This window comes from Hylobates moloch, unplaced genomic scaffold (genome assembly GCF_009828535.3).
Source record: "Hylobates moloch isolate HMO894 unplaced genomic scaffold, HMol_V3 SCAFFOLD_12, whole genome shotgun sequence".
NCBI lineage: Eukaryota > Metazoa > Chordata > Mammalia > Primates > Hylobatidae > Hylobates > Hylobates moloch.
In genome coordinates, this window is record NW_026652287.1 from 100,163,308 (window position 1) to 100,181,746 (window position 18,439).

An 18,439-nucleotide genomic window follows, 5' to 3' on the forward strand; every position below is an offset into this window, starting at 1 on the left:
GCCTTCCTCCTTCCCCCTTGCCTAGTTTATAAGACAGGAGCAAAGTAAGAAAGCAAAAAGTTAGAAAGAAACAGAAGTAAGATAAACAGCCAGACGACCCTGGAGCCACCACCTGGCCCTGGTGGTTAAAATGAATGAATGAATGAATGAATGAATGAATAAATAAATAAATAAATAAATAAATAAATAAATAAATAAAATAATAATGTCAACCCCTGACCTAAACTACTTATGTTATCTGTAAATTCCAGACATTGTATGAAGAAGCATTGCAAAGCCTTCTGTTCTGTTAGCTGAGGCCTGTAGCCCCAGTCACGTTCCCCATGCTTGCTCGATCTATCATGACCCTTTCACGTGGACCCCTTAGAGTTGTAAGCCCTTAAAAGGGCCAGGAATTTCTTTTTTGGGGAGCTTCGTTCTTGAGACGTGAGTCCTCTGATGCTCTGGGCCAAATAAAGCCACTTCCTTCTTTAACCCGTTGTCTGAGAGGTACGGTCTGCGGCTCATCATGCTACATTTCTTGGTTCCCTGACTTGGAAGCCAGGTGATTAACAGAAGGTCAAGGCAGCCCCTTAGGCGACTTGGGCCTGCCCTGTGGAGCATCCCTGCCGGGTACTCCAGCCAGCTTGAGCGACATGGATTCTGAGAGCGCTCCCAGGTAGGCATGTGCCCCAGAAAGACACTTAGCCTGGCCGTCCGAACTTGCAGTGTAACCAGTGTGCTTATTGTAAAGAAACAGGATATTAGAAGGACAAGTGCCCTCAGCTAAAAGGAAAACAAGGTGGCTCAGAGCAGGAGACCCCAGAAGGAGCCCTGTTCAATATAGCAGAAGTTGCTGAGCTGAGCAGGACCGGGCTCAAGTGCCCCCAAAGAGCCCATGGTCAAGATGGCAGTTAGGGGAAAAGACTTTGTTTTTCGTATCGATACCAGTGCTGAACATTCAGTAGTAACCGCCCCGTTTGGCCCCTTTTCCAAAAAGACTATTGTTATAATCAGAGCCATGGGAGTTTTGTCAAAGCAAGCTTTCTGTTGCCCCGGACTTGTACTGTAGGAAGACAAAAAGTGATTCACCAGTTCTTGTACATGCCTGACTGTTCCTTGCCCTTGCTAAGAAAGGACTTGCTTAGCCAGCTGACAGCCACCATCTCTTTTACAGAGCACGGCTCTTTACAGCTAAGGTTACCTGAAACGGGAGTCATTATGGCCCTTACCGTCCCCCGGGGGGAGGAATGGAGACTTCTCTTAACTGAGCCAGGCCAAGAGATAAGAACAGCTCTGGCTAAGCAGTGGCCAAGGGTGTAGACAGAAGACAACCCTCCAGGGTTGGCAGTTAACCAAGCCCTGGTACTTACAGAAGTTAAGCGTAGGGCCCAGCCAGTCAGGCGAAAACAGTATCTGTCCCCAGAGAAGCTCTTGAAAGTATCCAGGTCCATCTCGAGTGTCTGAGAGCCTTTAGAATTATAGTCCCTTGTCAGTCTCCCTGGAACACTCCCCTCCTGCCTGTTCCCAAGCCAGGGACCAATGACTACAGGCCAGTACAGGACTTGCGCTTAATCAAGCTACAGTGACTTTACATCCAACAGTACTTAACCCACACACGTTGTTAAGGTTGCTGCCAGCTGAAGACAGCTGGTTCTCTGGCTTAGACCTGAAAGATGCTTTCTTTAGCATGATACTAGCCCCTGAGAGCCAGAAGCTGTTTGCCTTTCAGTAGGAAGATTTGGGGTCAGGTGTCACCACTCAGTACACTTGGACCTGGCTTCTGCAAGGGTTCAAGAACTCCCCCACCATCTTCGGGGAAGCACTGGCTCACGACCTCCAGAAGTTTCCCGCCAGAAACCTAGGCTGCGTGTTGCTCCAGTACGTTGATGACCTTCTGTTAGGACATCCCATGGCAGTCGGGTGTGCCAAGGGAACGGATGCCTTACTCTGGCCCCTGGAGGACTGTAGGTATAAGTTGTCCAAGAAGAAAGCCCAGATCTGCCAACTGCAGGTATGTTACCTAGGATTTACTATCCAACAGGGGGAGCACAGCCTGGGATCACAAGGAAAGCAGGTCATTTGCAACCTACTGAAGCCTAAGACCAGAAAGCAGGTAAAAGAATTCTTAGGAGCTGTGAGGTTCTGCAGACCGTGGATCCCAAACTCTGCAGTACTGGCCAAGCCTCTGTACGGAGTCACAAAGGAGGAGGACCAGGAACCTTTGAACGGGGATCCCAACAACAGCAAGCCTTTCATGAGTTAAAAGAAAATCTTATGTTGGCCCCAGCCCTGGGGTTACCTGACCTGACAAAGCCTTTTACACTGTATGTTTCTGAGAGAAAATATGGCAGTTAGAGTATTGATCCAAACTGTGGGGCCCTGGCTGAGGCCAGGGGCCTGCCTCTCTAAGCAACTAGACAGGGTTTCTAAAGGTTAGCCCTCGTGTTCGAGGGCCTTGGCAGCAACTGCCCTGCTGGCACAAGAAGCAGATAAACTAACTCTTAGGCAAAACCTGAACACAAAGGCCCCCCATGCTGTGATGACTTTAATGAATACCAAAAGACATCATTGGCTAACGAATGCTAGACTAACCAAGTACCAAAGCTTGCTCTGTGAAAATCCCCACATAACCATTGAAGTTTGTAACACCCTGAACCCTGCCACCTTGCTCCCAGTATCAGACAGCCCTGTTGAGCATAACTGTCTAGAGGTATTGGACTCAGTTTACTTTAGCAGTCCTGACCTTTGAGACCAGCCTTGGGCATCAGTAGATTGGGAGCTATACGTGGACACGAGTAGCTTCATCAATCCACAAGGAGAGAGATGTGCAGTATATGCGGTAGTAACCCTGGGCACTGCCATTGATGCCAGATCATTGTCCCAGGGCACTTCAGCCCAGAAAGCCGAGCTCATTGCTTTAATTCAGGCCTTAGAACTCAGTGAAGGTAAGACTGAAAACATTTACACGGACTCTCGGTATGCCTTTTTAACCCTCCAAGTGCATAAAGCACTATATAAAGAAAAAGGCCTGTTGGGCTGGGCGTGGTGGCTCACGCTTGTAATCCCAGCACTTTGGGAGGCCGAGGCGGGCGGATCACGAGGTCAGGAGATCGAGACCACGGTGAAACCCCGTCTCTACTAAAAATACAAAAAAATTAGCCGGGCGTGGTGGCGGGCGCCTGTAGTCCCAGCTACTCGGAGAGGCTGAGGCAGGAGAATGGCGTGAACCCGGGAGGCGGAGCTTGCAGCAAGCCGAGATTGCGCCACTGCACTCCAGCCTGGGCGACAGAGTGAGACTCTGTCTCAAAAAAAAAAAAAAAAAGAAAGAGCATTGATGAAATGACCAACATGGAAATAACCAAGCAGGGAAAATGGAATGCTTTTCCTGTAGGATCTCACATGATGCAAGAATGTTCTCACTTTTTCTATTCAATAAATACTGGATGTCCTAGCCAGAGCAATGAAACAGCAAAAGAAATGAAATGCCTCAAAATCAGAAAAAGTAAAATTATATTTTTTTGTAGATGACGTGATCTTCTGTGTAGAAAATCACAACCAAAATACTATTGCGACTAATAAACACATCAGTAGATGTGCACAATACAATATCAGCACCAAAAATTAGTTGAATTTTCATACATTAACAATAAACAATTTTAAATGAAATATTAGAAACACTTCCATTTGCCAGAGAACTTAAAGAAATAGGAATAAATGGAAAGAAGTGAGAAATTCATACACTGAAATCTACAAACATTGATCAAAATGATTAAAAACATATATAAAAATATAACCCATATTGATGTTTTGGAAAATTGATACTGTTAAATGATTATATAACCCAATGTGATTTAGATTCAACACAATACCCATAAAAATCCTTGTCAGTTTTTGTTGAAGAAACAAAAAACAGACTGGGCAAAGTGCTCACCTCTATTGGCCAGGCTGCTCTCAAACTCCTGATCTCAAGTGATCTACCTGTCTTGGCCTCCCAAAGTGCTGGGATTACAGATGTGAGCCACCGCACCTGGCCTAATCCTCTTAACATAAACACTTTAATCTCAATTAATGCTTGAAATCAGTGTTAAGTCAACTCAAACTCAAGTCAATGCTGATTTGAATCTAACGTCGATTAGTGCTTGATGGTTTGCTATACTCAATGCATTTGGAATTATTACCTTCAAAATGAATTTCCTGATGTCCTGCAAGGAGTGACCTCAGACTAAAGACCTTGCCACACATATGACTTTTGTAAGATCTCTGTCTAGTATGGATTCTCTGATGTGTAATGAGGCATGAACCTGAAATAAAGGCTTTGACACAATCGTCACACTTGTGAGGTTTCTTTCCTGTATGAATTCGCCTATGTTTTGCATAAGATGAAGCTTGACTGAAGACCTTGCCACAATCATCACATTTGTAAGGTTTCTCTCCAGTATGAGTTCGCTGATAAACTGCAAGGTATGAACTAAGTCTGAAAAAATTGCCACATTTATAACACTTGTATGTTCTCACTTCATTATGGATTCTCCAATGATTTGCAATGGTTGTGGCATTACTGAAGACTTTGTGACCATCATTACATTAGTAAAGTTTCCCTATGACATGGACTGCTTGATGGTGAGGAAGTGTTGACTGGCCACTGAAGGCTCTGTCACACTCATTACACTTGTACGGTTTCTCTCCAGTGTGAATTCTAGTATGTTGGGCCAGGTGTGAATCCCACCTGAATGCCTTGTCACAAACCTTACATTTCTATGGTTTCTCTCCAGTATGAACTCTCCTATGTATTTCAAGGTGTGAATTGAAATTGAAAACTTTGTCACATTCTTCACATTTCTAAGGTTTCTCTCCAGTATGAAGTCTATGATGATGTTCAAGGTTTGATTTTTGATTAAAAACCTTGCCACAATCATTACACTTGTAAGGTTTCTCTCCAGTATGGTCTATGATGACATGCAAGGTTTGATTTGTGATTAAAAACCTTGCCACACTTGTTACACTTGTAACGTTTCTCTCCAGTATGAGTGACCTTATGCATTACAAGAGATGAATTTTGAACAAAGGTCTTGCCACACTCATTACACTTGTAAGGTTTCTCTCCAGTGTGAATTACAGTATGTTGTGCCAGGTGTGAATCACATCCGAAAGCCTTGTCACAAACCTTACATTTGTATGGTTTCTCTCCAGTGTGAATTCTCCTATGTCTTTCAAGGTGTGATTTGTGACTGAAAACTTTGTCACATTCTTCACATTTGTAAGGTTTCTCTCCAGTATGAAGTCTATGATGACGTGCAAGGTGTGCTTTTTGATTAAAATCCTTGCCACATTCATTACACTTGTGAGGTTTCTCTCCAGTATGAATTGCCTTGTGAATTACAAGGGATGACTTGTGACTGAAGGTCTTGCCACACTCATTACACTTCTAAGGTTTCTCACCAGTGTGACATCTACTATGGCATGCAAGGTATAGCTTGATTAAAGACCTTGCCACATACATCACATTTATATTGTTTCTCTCCTAAATGGATTATCTGACTTTTTTTTTTAACAGTGAGCTACAATTAAAGGCTTTGCCACACTCATTACATTGGAAAGATTTTTCTCTCGTGTGTACTTCCTGTTTTTGTGTGACTCCTCTATATGTCCTGAATCCAATTGCTCTTTTACCAGCTGATGGAGTTGAGTCAGTTTCTTCTGTGATAGGGGGCATTGATTCACCGCCACACAGGTTATCAGTCACAGGGAGGCTCACTGGGGCTCAGAGCGGGGACATTTTCACCAAGTTACCCTGAGAAGGTCTGAGATGAGTGAGAAGGTGTGTCTGGATTCTTACATGGAGGCCTGGAAGGGCTAATGGGAAGGATTGGTCTTTATCACCCCTATCCTTGAAAATTAGAGAAGCATCTTTCATATACCTGGGCTAAAGAAACTTCTTTTGCAACGTTCTGATGCCACTGTCTCCCAACATTTAATTCTTCCTTACAAGAAAATCACAGTAACATTTATAAACATTTATAAACTGCAGAGGTGTGAACACACAGCTATTGACTGTGAAAACAGTGAAAGAAGGTCAGCCGTAGAGCTAAGACATAAGCAAATTTTTTCAATCAAGAATACATGGGTGGCCAGGCACGGTGGCTCAGGCCTGTAATCCCAGCACTTTCGGAGGTCAAGGCGGGTGGCTCACCTAGGGTCAGGAGTTCAAGACCAACCTGGCCAACATGGTGAAACCGCGTCTCTACTAAAAATACAAAAAATCACCTGGGCGTGGTGGTGGGCACCTGTAATCCCAGCTATTCCGGAGGCTGAGGCAGGAGAATAACTTGAACCCGGGAGACAGAGGTTGCAGTGAGCCGAGATCTCGCCATTGCACTCCAGCCTGAGCAACAAGAGTGAAACTATATCTTAAAAAAAAAAAAAAAAAATAGAAGCTGGGCACAGTGACTCACGCCTGTAATCCCAGCACTTTGGGAGGCCAAGGCAGGTGGATCACCTGAGGTGAGAAGTTCAAGACCAGCCTGGTCAACATGGTGAAACCCCACCTCTACTAAATATACAAAAATTAGCCGGGTGTGACAGCGGGCACCTGTAATCCCAGCTACTCGGGAGACTAAGGCAAAAGAATCGCTTGAACCCAGGAAGCAGATGTTGTGGTGAGCAGAGATTGCGCCATTGCACTCCAGGGTGGGAAACAAAAGTGAAACTCCGTCTGAATAAAAAAAAAAAAAGTACTACGTATGAGAAGCGTGGTGGCTCATCCCTGTAATCCCAGCACTTTGGGAGTCCAAAACAGGAGGATCATTTAAGCCCGGGATTTTGAGACCAACCTGGGAAACATAGTAAAACCCCATTTCTACAAAAAAAAAAAAAAAAACAAAAACTAGCCAGGCTTGGTGGCTCATGCCTGTGGTCCCAGCTACTTGGTAGGCTGAGGTAGGAGGATAGCTTGAGCCCAGGAGGTCGAGGCTGCAGTTAGAGAAGATCACACCACTGCACTCCAGCCTGGGTGATAGAGCCAGACCCTGTCTCAAAATATTATTTAACTAATTTAAAAAGTAATATGTAATAACACAAAGTGCTTTTGTTTCCCCACTTCACTGCCCCACTTCCTATGCCACCCTGGGAAAAGGGAAGAGAGTGACTCACAACTGAATAAGTCGCTGCCCTCTGGCTGAATAGGGATTCCACGTGGAAGCTAACCTCTGATACCAAGATTTATAGAATGTACATGACTCCATAGATAGGAATTTTAAAATTCTCAATCTCATCTGTATAATTTAAACAAGTTTTTAGTTATTAGATTATATACACAGAAGTCAATATGTCACACTAATCATATCCAATGAACTTACCCACTCATCTGAACCCAAAGTCCCCACCCCTTTTATTCTTTTGAGACAGGGTCTCACTCTGTTGACCAGGTAGGAGTGCAGTGGCATATCTCGGCTGACAGCAGCCTGGACCTCCTAGGCTCAAGTGATCCTCTTGCCTCAGCCTCCAGAGTAGCTGGGATTACAAGTGCGCACCATCCCCTTCTTCCGTCTATTTCTTCTCTTCCACCTCTTCTGCTCCATCCTCGCAACTTATTTAACCTCTTGTTGCTCCTTCTCTCCAGCCTTTCGATCGTCTTCAATCTCCATATATTACCACCTCTTCTCCCACCTCTGCGCCTCCTCTGCTCTCCCTGTTAAACTCTCTCTTCCCTTTTAAGCCCCCCTGTCCCCACTCTCTGGCACTCCAGATCCCCAGGTGTCCTCCCTGCTATGGTTCTCCCTCTTGCCACCAGCACCACTCTGCTGTCTGTCCTGGCTCCAAATGCCTCCTCCTCTCCTTCACTCTGATGAGCCTCCCTCTTTGCTGCCCCTCTCCCTACCTTGCTGTCCTTCGTCTCTCTGTACATCTAGCTTCTCTCTACATTTCTCCAGTTGATTTTCTCCTCCTGCTTTCTTAACTTTTTCTTTTCACTTTTGCTGTCTCTTGACAAATCCCTCACCCATCCTCCACTTTGCCATCTGTTATGGGCCTTTCTCGTTGTTCTATTCTCTGTCTCGAGTTTTCTACTGCTCTTTCTCGGTCTCCTCATTCCTTTGGCCCACACAATCACAGGAGAGTTTTGAGTATGACGCCTGCATCCCAGAGGAGTGCATTTTCCAGGGGCTGGGGCTGGGCAGACAAGAACACCCCTTGTCACAGGACAGGCCCTAGGCACCTCCCCAACTCGGGCTCACGGGAAGCGGCGACTGCTGAAGGGGAGACCTGGCGAGCAGCAGGGCCCGGCACAAGGAGGGAGTTGGGGGCGACGGAGCCTTAAGACAAGAGTGGGGTCTGCAGGATCCCAGGACCAGGCAGAGGATGCGGCCTCCTCGGGACGGGGGAGGCGGGGCTGCGCTCCAGGGACCGACGAGGGAGGGTGGGAGGCGCCCAGGGTGGGAATCCACCTCTCGGGTGAGGACTTTAAAAAGCGCGGGGTGGAGGGAGTCAGAAAATAGTTACGAACAGGAAAATTACGAGATACGAAGTGTATACGTTGCCCTATAGCAGAAAGACCGGGGACGGGTCCAGCCTCAGGGCGACTTTAAACCCAAAAGAAGCGACTTCTGGACTCTCACGGGGACATCAAATTTTGCTTTGGGGATCAGCCGGGCATGGTGGCGCATGCCTGTAATCCCAGCTACTTAGAAGGCTGAGGCAGGGGAATCGCTTGAACCCAGGAGGCGGAGGTTGCAGTGAGCCAAGACCGAGCCACTGCACTTCAGCCTGGCGACAGAGCGAGACTCCGTCTCAAAAAAAAAAAAAAATTGCTCTGGGCGAAGGAAGAATGGTAGAAACTTCCAGGTATGTGGGGACCCCACGTCCCCTGGGACAGAAGTCCCAGGGACCTGAGGAGCGCAGACAGAACACAACACAGAGCAAAACTCACCGCTGCCGTGTGACTTTGACTCCACGCGATCCGCTTCCGGGTTTACGCTAAGCTGCGCGCGCAGTACGGAAGCCAGGTCTGGGCGGGACACGGGAGGGGGTGGGCGGGGCCTGGGCGAGGTTGGGGCAGGGAGCGAGGCGAAGAGACCTTCCCCTATAGAACCGGCAGAGGGCGGGGCGGGATCTGCGCGTCTCTCAGCCTCGCTCGCAGCGCGTTTGTGGGTTTTGGAGGCGAGACCGGCCAGGAAAGCTGAGGCGTGATTGAAAAGCCCTGGAACTGTCTGGAAGGGGAATGCAAACTAGAATGTGAAATGCAAAGCCCTGCCTGGGCGGAACGTACTATTTCATGCTGACGGCCCACAGAACAGAATAGAAATCCTCTCCCTTTCTATTTTCCACTCACTCAAGAGGGAGAGTCCACCCTGCGCTCAGCTTCAGAGACTTCCATAGAGCCACCGCCTGGGATGCGGGACGGAGTGCTCAGGCCAGGGAGGAGTGAGGTTACCACCTGCTGGATAAACACAGCAGAGATGCGGGCACGCAAGTGGGCGTGGGAGGGCGCGGGGCGGGATCCTGAGTTCCCAGCTACTCAGGAAGCAGCGGCGGGAGGATCGCTGAGCCTGGGGGTCCAGGCCAGCCTGGGCGATAAAGTAACACCCCCTCCCGCAGGGCTCCCTTCCTCGTCACTCTCTCTCTCTCTCTGTTTTTTGTTTTTTTGTTTTGTTTTGTTTTTAAACTTTTTTAAATAAAATTTTTTATGGTGTGAGATAGGGATCCAACATTATTTTTTTTTCCATGTGGATATCCAGTTACTTGTCCCAGCACATTTGTGGAAGAGATCTATTACTTTCTTTTTTCACTTACGTTTTTCTTTTCTTTTTTTTTTTTTTTTGAGACAGAGTATTTGTCTGTCGCCCAGGCTGCAGTGCAGTGGCAAGATCTCGGCTCAGTGCACACTCTGCCTCCTGGGTTGAAGCGATTCTCCTGCCTCAACCTCCACAGTAGCTGGCATTACAGGCGCGCGCCACCATGCCCGGCTAAGTTTTGTTATTTTTGGTAGAGACGAGGTTTAACAGTGTTGGCCAGGCTGGTCTCGAACTCCTGACTTTAAGTTATCTGCCTGCCTCAGCCTCCCAAAGTGCTGAGATTACAGGCGTGAGTTACCGTGCCTGTCCCAAGAAATAGCCTTTTTTTTCTTTTTTGAGAGGGAGTCGCACACTGTCACTCTAGCTGCTGTGCAGTGGCGCATTCTTGGCTTGCTGCAACTTCCGCCTCCCGGGTTCAAGCGATTCTCCTGCCTCAACCTCCCAAGTAGCTAGGATTACAGGCGCCTGCCACCATGCCCGGCTAATTTTCTGTATTTTTAGTAGAAACCAGGTTTCACTATGTTGGCCAGGCTGTTCTTGAACTCCTGACCTCGTAATCTGCCCCACTCAGCCTCCCAAAGTGCTGGGATTACAGGCGTGAGCCACCGCACCTGGCCAAGAAATACTCTTTACTTCACTTTTTAAATGTTGAGAAAATATAATTGAAAACAAAAAAAATCTTCCTCTAAATGAGATATCATCTCCACCACAATAATAAGACTTTGCCACATACATCACTTTCATATTGTTTCTCTCCCAAATGGATTATCTGATGTTTCCTTAAGAGTGAGCTACAATTAAAGGCTTTGCCACTCTCACTACGTTGGAAAGATTTTTTGGCTGGGCTTGGTGGCTCACGCCTGTAATCCCAGCACTTTGAGAGGCCTAGGCGTGCGGATCACTAGGTCAAGAGATGGAGACCATTCTGGCTAACACGGTGAAACCCCGTCTCTACTAAAAATACAAAAAAATTAGCCGAGCGTGGCGGCAGGCGCCTGTAATCCCAGCTACTCGGGAGGCTTAGGCAGGAGAATGGCGTGAACCCAGGAGGCGGAGCTTGCAGCGAGCCGAGATTGCGCCACTACACTCCAGCCTGGGCAACAGAGCGAGACTCTGTCTCAAAAAAAAAAAAGGAAAACAGCAAGCTATCGTGTTTCCTACCTTCAAAACATGGAAATTTTCAAAACTTGCAGGATAAAATACCACAACAAAACATTTATCATGCTGAGCTCAGTGGCTCACACCTGTAATCCCAGCACTTTGGGAGGCTGAGGAGGGAGGATCACTTGAGGCCAGGAGTTCCAGACCACCCTGGCCAACATGGTGAAACCCCATGTCTACTAAAAACAAAAAAACAGCCAGGCTTGGTGGCACACACCTGTAGTCCCAACTACTCTGGACGCTGAGGCATGAGAATCCCTTGAATCTGGGGGACGGAGTCTGCAATGAGCTGAGATTGCGCCACTGCGCTCCAGTCTGGGTGACAGGCGCATTCATCAAAGAATTTTTTCTAAAATCTCAAAATGGTGTCTGAATACAGTTTCTGTAGGACTTACGCTGACTTGCCACAGAACTCTCAGCAGTGATTCCCCATTGAGCCATGGGAACGGGTGGAAGGCTGGACAGGAAAGGAGATGCATAAGTGAACTTTTCTTTGAATTTTTACTACACAACACATATATACATTGTGTGGTGTTTAAAATTTTAAAAAAATTAATAATAGGTAGAAGAAGAATATGGCTCCATCTTCTCTAATGATAAGTTCTGCTCTGATGTCAGAACAAAATTATAATCATTTTTACCTAAAATGCCTGCTTCATCAGAGTTCCTGCAAAAAAAAAACAAAACTTTTTTTTTTTTTTGAGAAACAGTCTTGCTCTGTCACCCAGACTGCAGTGCAGTGGCGAGATCTTGGCTCACTGCAACCTCCACCTCCCAGATTCAAGCAATTCTCCTGCCTCAGCCTCCCCAGTGGGTGGGACTACAGGCTGGTGTGCCACCACGCCCGGCTAATTTTTTGTATTTTTAGTAGAGACAGGGTTTCACCGTGTTTGGATCTCCTGACCTCGTGATCTGCCCGCCTCGGCCTCCCAAAGTGCTGGGATTACAGGCGTGAGCCACTGCACCCAGCCAAAAAACAAAACTTTAATAAACATCAGCTATCACAGGGTGTGTGTGTGTGTGTGTGTGTGTGTGTGTGTGTGTGTGTAAATAATCTAGGTAAACTACAAAATTAGCTGGGTAAATGCAATGGAATACATGCTTGTAAACAAACTTGTCATAATTTAGGATCTAAGGTTATTATTTGACATTAGCAATCTAGATAATTTCCAGTTTAAGAATTATAGGGGCCGTGGTGGCTCAACCCTGTAATTCCAGCACTTTGGGAGGCCAAGGCGGGCGGATCACGAGGTCAGATCAACACAGCCTGGCCATCATGGTGAAACCCCGTCTCTACTAAAAATACAAAAATCAGCTGGCCATGGTGGTGCGCGCCTGTAGTCCCAGCTACTCGGGAGGCTGAGGCAGGAGAATTGCTTGAACCCGGGAGGACGAGGTTGCAGTGAGCAGAGATCGCCCCACTACACTCCAGCCTACGCAATAGAGCCATAGAGTGAGACTCCGTCTAAAAACAAACAAACTCAGTCTAAAAACAAACGAACAAACAAAACAACAACAACAAAAAGAAAGAGAAAATACAGTTACAAATTTTCTAAATAAATGTCCTGAGAAAAGAAAGGAAGGGAAAGTTGTCCTTCACCTCCAGTGTGCAATAAGCAGTTCCACATGCAGGTTTGAGACGGAGTCTTGCTCTGTTGCCCAGGCTGGAGTGCAGTGGCGTGATCTCAGCTGGCTGCAAGCTCTGCCTCCCGGGTTCACGCCATTCTCCTGCCTCAGCCTCCCGAGTAGTTGGGACTACAGGCGCCCGCCACCATGCCCGGCTAATTTTTTATATTTTTAGCAGAGACAGGGTTTCACCGTGTTAGCCAGGATGGTCTCGATCTCCTGAACTCATGATCCACCCGCCTCGGCCTCCCAAAGTGCTGGGATTACAGGAGTGAGCCACTGCGCCCGGCCCCTTAACAAGCCGTTCTAATTCTCAGTCCTGGCTGCAACCAGTGCCACACTCCACCCCTTTACCGAAGTCCTTGCCCCTCACCCTCCCCCTACCCCAGCTACCCCAGGCTGCGGGGAGCTCGCCCCGCCCCGCCTGCAGGACAGGTGTCTTTACCTGCTCACAAAAGGCACTTTGCATTTAAACCATTTTCAAATTAAGAAGAAAAACAGGTAATTCCTGCACTTTCGGAGGCCGAGGAGGGCGGATCACCTGAGGTAAAGAGTTAGAGACCAGCCTGGCCAACATGGCGAAACTCCATTTCTACTAAAAATACAAAAATTAGCTGGGCGTGGTGGCAGGCACCTGTAATCCCAGCTACTCGGGAGGCGGAGGCAGGAGAATCGCTTGAACTTGGGAGGTGAAGGTTGTGGTGAGCCCAGATCACACCATTGCACTGTAGCCTGGGCAACAAGAGCGAAACTCTGTCTTAAAAAAATAAAGAAAAGAAAAGCTACCAGTTACACAGTAGGGCTCCTCAGAAAGCAGGGGGAACACCTGTTTCAAGTTTTTCTTGTATAGGGGCCTACGTAAAAGCTAACTGCCGGTGGGCTGATAGTGTGACAAAACTTACTACTTTGTTGATTTAAAACGTCCTTGGTATTTTAGTGTGCAAGTACTTGAAAGCATGACTGTAATTATCTTAGAAGCATACATTGTCATGAGATATTGGGTCATGTGGACATTGTGTTTCTGTAGGAGTCTGTCCTTGCAAATATCATTAAGCTGCTTTCCTTAACTATTAACACCTTTTTTTTTTTTTGGGGATGGAGTCTCGCTGTGTCGCCCAGGCTGGAGTGCAGTGGTGCGATCTCGGCTCACTGCAAGCTCCGCCTCCCGGGTTCACGCCATTCTCCTGCCTCAGCCTCTCCGAGTAGCTGGGACTACAGGCGCCCGCCACCACGCCCGGCTAATTTTTTGTATTTTTAGTAGAGACGGGGTTTCACCGTGGTCTCGATCTCCCGACCTCGTGATCCGCCCGCCTCGGCCTCCCAAAGTGCTGGGATTACAAGCGTGAGCCACCGCGCCCGGCCAACCATTAACATCTTATGACCTTGACTCGTGCAGTAAGGAGTACGTTTTCCTAGTTTTAATGGACTTGAGCTTTGACATCCTGGTTCTCCTAGGTTCCTGCTTAACAGTGTATCCACTCATGCACCACAGAGTCTGAACACCATTATGGAAGACACCACTCTAGTAATATATCAAAGACAGACTGAGCATCTACTCCAATAACATAAATAGTAATAGCAATGCTACGGGAAATATTAGGAAGTTTAATGTATGTATACAATTGATCATTTATTATTTTCAGTTTTATATTGGCTAAAACTACATAGGATGGGTTAATCAAATATTAGAAATATCTTTCAAAAATGCGATCTAATATAAACACAGTTTGAGAAGACCATTTCCTCTATGTTCAATATCTATGAGAGTTCAGATTTATGAACTTATTTTATGCTTTTCATTAGATCTAGTTTGTTTTCTATCTTGATTTCTTCTGTGTTCATGAGCTTGTGAACCAAAAGTATCTAATAGGTCTCAATTAATTTAGAAAGTTTACTTTGCCAAGGTTAACGATGTGTTTTTTGCAGCCGATGTGGTCCAGATGCACCTGGGTTTTATACATTTTAGGAAGACAGGAGACATAAATCAATAAATGTAAGATGTACATTGGTTTGGTCTTGAAAGGCAGAGTAACAAAAATCAGAGACTTCTAGTTTATAGGTAGACAACAGATAAATGATAGCATTTTTTAAATTTTTATTTATTTATTTTTTAGAGTCTTGTTCTGTCACTCAGGCTGGAGTGCAGTGGCGCAATCTCAGCTCACTGCAGCCTCTGCCTCCCGGGTTCAAGCGATTCTCCTGCCTCAGCCTCCCGAGCAGCTGGGATTACAGGCACCCGCCACCATGTTCAGCTAACTTTCCTATTTTTAGTAGGCATGAGGTTTCACCAGTCCCGTCTTGAACTCCTAACCTCAGGTGTTCCACCAGCCTTGGCCTCCCAAAGTGCTGGGATTACAGGTGTGAGCCACTGCGCCTGGCAAATGGTTGCATTCTTTTGAGTCTTTGTTCAGCCTTTCACTGAATATACTTTTTTTTTTTTTTTTGAGACGGAGTCTCCCTCTGTCACCAAGGCTGGAGGGCAGTGGCAAGATCTCAGATGACTGCAACCTCCTCGTTTCACCATCTTGGCCATGATTTCACTATGTTGGCCAGGCTGGTCTTGAACTCCTGACCTCAAAGGATCCACCCATCTCGGCCTCCCAAAATGCTAGGATTACAGGCGTGAGCCACTATGCTGGGCTGCATTGAATATACAATTTATATGTGAAGGGAAGGTGGAGGAATAGTCACTTATGTCTTAGTCTGGCCCAGTGAATCTGCATTTTTACATAAACAGTAGGGCCGAGGCAGCAATCAGTTAAGCATTTATGTCAGGCAAGCAGAGGGATAATTTTTCGCCCATATCTGTGAAGATAAGCTATGAAATAAAATTGCCAGGGTGAAATTCAACAGGACTATTTTACAATAGAAATCTTGAAGCCCCCAAGGAATTTCTCTGTGGGTAAATTGTGGGGGAAGTAGGTAGCTTTTTTCAGTCTGTAGCTATCTTATTTGGGAATAAAATAAGAGGCAGGTTTGTCTGATGCAGTTCCCAGCTTGACTTTTCACTTTGGTTTCGTAGTTTTGAGGTCCTGAAATTTTCCTTTCACAAGCTTGTGATAGACACATGGCTTCTGTGACAGTAAAGTCTAAGGGTGCGTCATGAACCGGGGGTTAGGGGAGACGAGAAGACTCAGGAAGAAATGCCTGGTGAGTGTCACCAAGACTTTTCCTCCCATTCCTTCCAAACATTGAGGGACCCAATGTTTGTGGCTTTGCTGATAAAATTACCCAAATCACCATCATTAGTGGTCCCAGCGGGGGGCTGAATATTAGGCTTCTTTTTTATTTTTATTTTTTGAGATGGAGTTTCACTTGTTGCCCAGGCTGGAGTGCAGTGGCATGATCATGGCTCACTGCAACCTCCGCCTCCTGGGTTCAAGTGATTCTCCTGTCTCACCCTCCTGAGTAGCTGGCATCACGGGTGCCTGCCACCACACCCAGCTAATTTTTGTATCTTTTAGTAGAGAAGGGGTTTCACCATGTTGGCCAGGCTGATCTTGAACTCCTGACATCAGGTGACTTCGGCCTTCCAAAGTGCTGGGATTATAGGCATGAGCCACCACGCCTGGCCAGATGTTCAGTTTCTGAGAGTAACCACAAAACAGTATCGCATACGAACATTTGTATACGAACCTCGTATCTGTCTCCTCACTTAATCCGTTTGGGCTTCTGTAATAAATGGCCAAAGACTGGGTGGCTGAAACAAAAAATGTTGACTTCTCACATTTCTGGAGGGTGGGAATCCAAGATCAAGTAGCCACCAGGCTGGCTGTCTGCTGAGGGTTGACCTCCCTGCTGGCAGGTGAAGGACTTCTGCTGTGCCCTCAAGCAGACAGAGAGCAGGGACACAAGGAACCAAGTTCTCGGTGCCTCTTGTGTTAAGGGCACACATCCATTCCTGAGGGTTCCCTTCTGGTGACCTAATCACCTCCCACAGTCTTCAACTCCTAATCCCATCACACTGGGGGGTTAGAATTTCAACATATATGTTCTGGGACGGACACATTCATTCCATAACACTGTCCATTATATCTCTCTCTTTTTTTCTTTTTGAGATGGAGTTTCACTCTTGTTGCCCAGACTGGAGTGCCATGGCGTGATCTCGGCTCACTGCAACCTCTGCCTCCTGGGTTCAAGTGATTCTGCTGCCTCAGATTATCTAGTAGCTGGGATTACAGGCGGATGCCACAATACCCAGCTAGTTTTTGTATTTTTAGTAGAGATGGGGTTTTACCATATTGCTCAAGGCTGGATTTGAACTCCTGACCTCAGGTGATCCGCCCGCCTCAGCCTCCCAAAGTGCTGGGATTACAGGCATGAGCCGCCGCGCCTGACTGATATTTTTAATTTTACATAGACCAATTTAGTGATCTTTATCAATATTTCTTGATTTGTGCCATGGAACTGCCAGTTTTTCCTCTCCCAGTATACGAAGAATTTCAACCACAGTTTTCTTTGTCTTGATATAATTTCATCTTTTAATTTCACCTATTGCCCAGACAAGCTCGGTCAGGGAGACCCTAACCCAGCGGCGCTAGTGCAATTAAAGACACACACACAGAAATATAGAGGTGTGAAGTGGGAAATCAGGGGTCTCACAGCCTTCAGAGCTGAGAGCCCCGAACAGAGATTTACCCACGTATTTATTAACAGCAAGCCAGTCATTAGCATTGTTTCTATAGATATTCAATTAACTAAAAGTATCCTTTACGGGGAAATGAAGGGATGGGCTGAATTAAAGGAATAGGTTGGGCTAGTTAACTGCAGCAGGAGCATGTTCTTAAGGCACAGATCGCTCATGCTATTGTTTGTGGCTTAAGAATGCCTTTAAGTGGTTTTCCGCCCTGGGTGGGCCAGGTGTTCCTTGCCCTCATTCTGGTAAACCCACAACCTTCCAGGGAGGGCGTTATGGCCATCATGAACATGTCACAGCGCTGCAGAGATTTTGTTTATGGCCAGTTTTGGGGCAAGTTTATGGCCAGATTTTGGGGGGCTTGTTCCCAACAACCTCTCAAATGTGTTTATTTGTACCTACCTTTTAGGTAGAATATTATGATGGGAGGAACAAACTCATGTTTTGAAAGGCATGTCCAGTAAGCCAAACAGTAATCATTAGAAGTATTTACAACGTGACCTACAATTAAAGGCTTTGCCAAACTCATTACATTGGCAAGGTTTTTCTCTTACGTGTACTTTCTGTTTTGTGTGAATAATGAAGAATGGAGGAAATTATTCCCATACTTATTAGAAATATGGGTTTGAAGCCTACAAGAAATTCTTTGGGCTGTTGAAACTGAGGAGGCATTGTTGATAGACTTCTCCACTTGATTTACCAACTTTCCCTTTGGTCTGAAATATGTGCAGTTCAGGCAGATGCGAATGAAAGCTTAATCCAAGCTGATGTTTAATAGGCTTGTTTCCAGCACGCCTTTGATTATATCACTCTGTACTAGCAGTAAACATTTTGCTTTTTTTATGGGTGCTTCATGGCCATTTCTTTCATCTTCTTTCCACTAAAACTCAGTCATGATTATCTTTCTTGATTTCTGGGAAGCAAAAATCTCCAATGTAATGACTTTTATGTCTTTCCAATGTCCCTATGTAGAAACCTTCTCCTGTATTACCTTGCTCTGTTGACAAGAATTCCATCATGCTTTTCGAAGAGAAAATATAATGACCAATAGGTTTCCAATTTAGTGCAGATGGTAAATAATATTGAAATGTGTAAATATTACACAAAATTACTTATTTTAAACTTCCCAAACATGATCTTTAAAGTTTAAGAACACAAAAGGAATACAATTCTTTAAGAAAGAATGGGTGTGATCTGAAGGCATAGCCCCCTCTGACTTTCAATGTTCCACACTCCCCGGCCAGAG

At 46.1% G+C, this 18,439-nt stretch overlaps 1 protein-coding gene and 1 pseudogene across 3 annotated transcripts in view; both read right to left on the minus strand.

Moving 5' to 3' along the window:
* LOC116479152 (zinc finger protein 816) overlaps window positions 1-18,439 on the minus strand; it is a 92,972-nt gene that overhangs the window by 24,120 nt on the left and 50,413 nt on the right. The gene's annotated exons all lie outside the window — the stretch shown is intronic.
* On the minus strand, window positions 560-18,212 carry LOC131380757 (zinc finger protein 860-like; annotated as a pseudogene).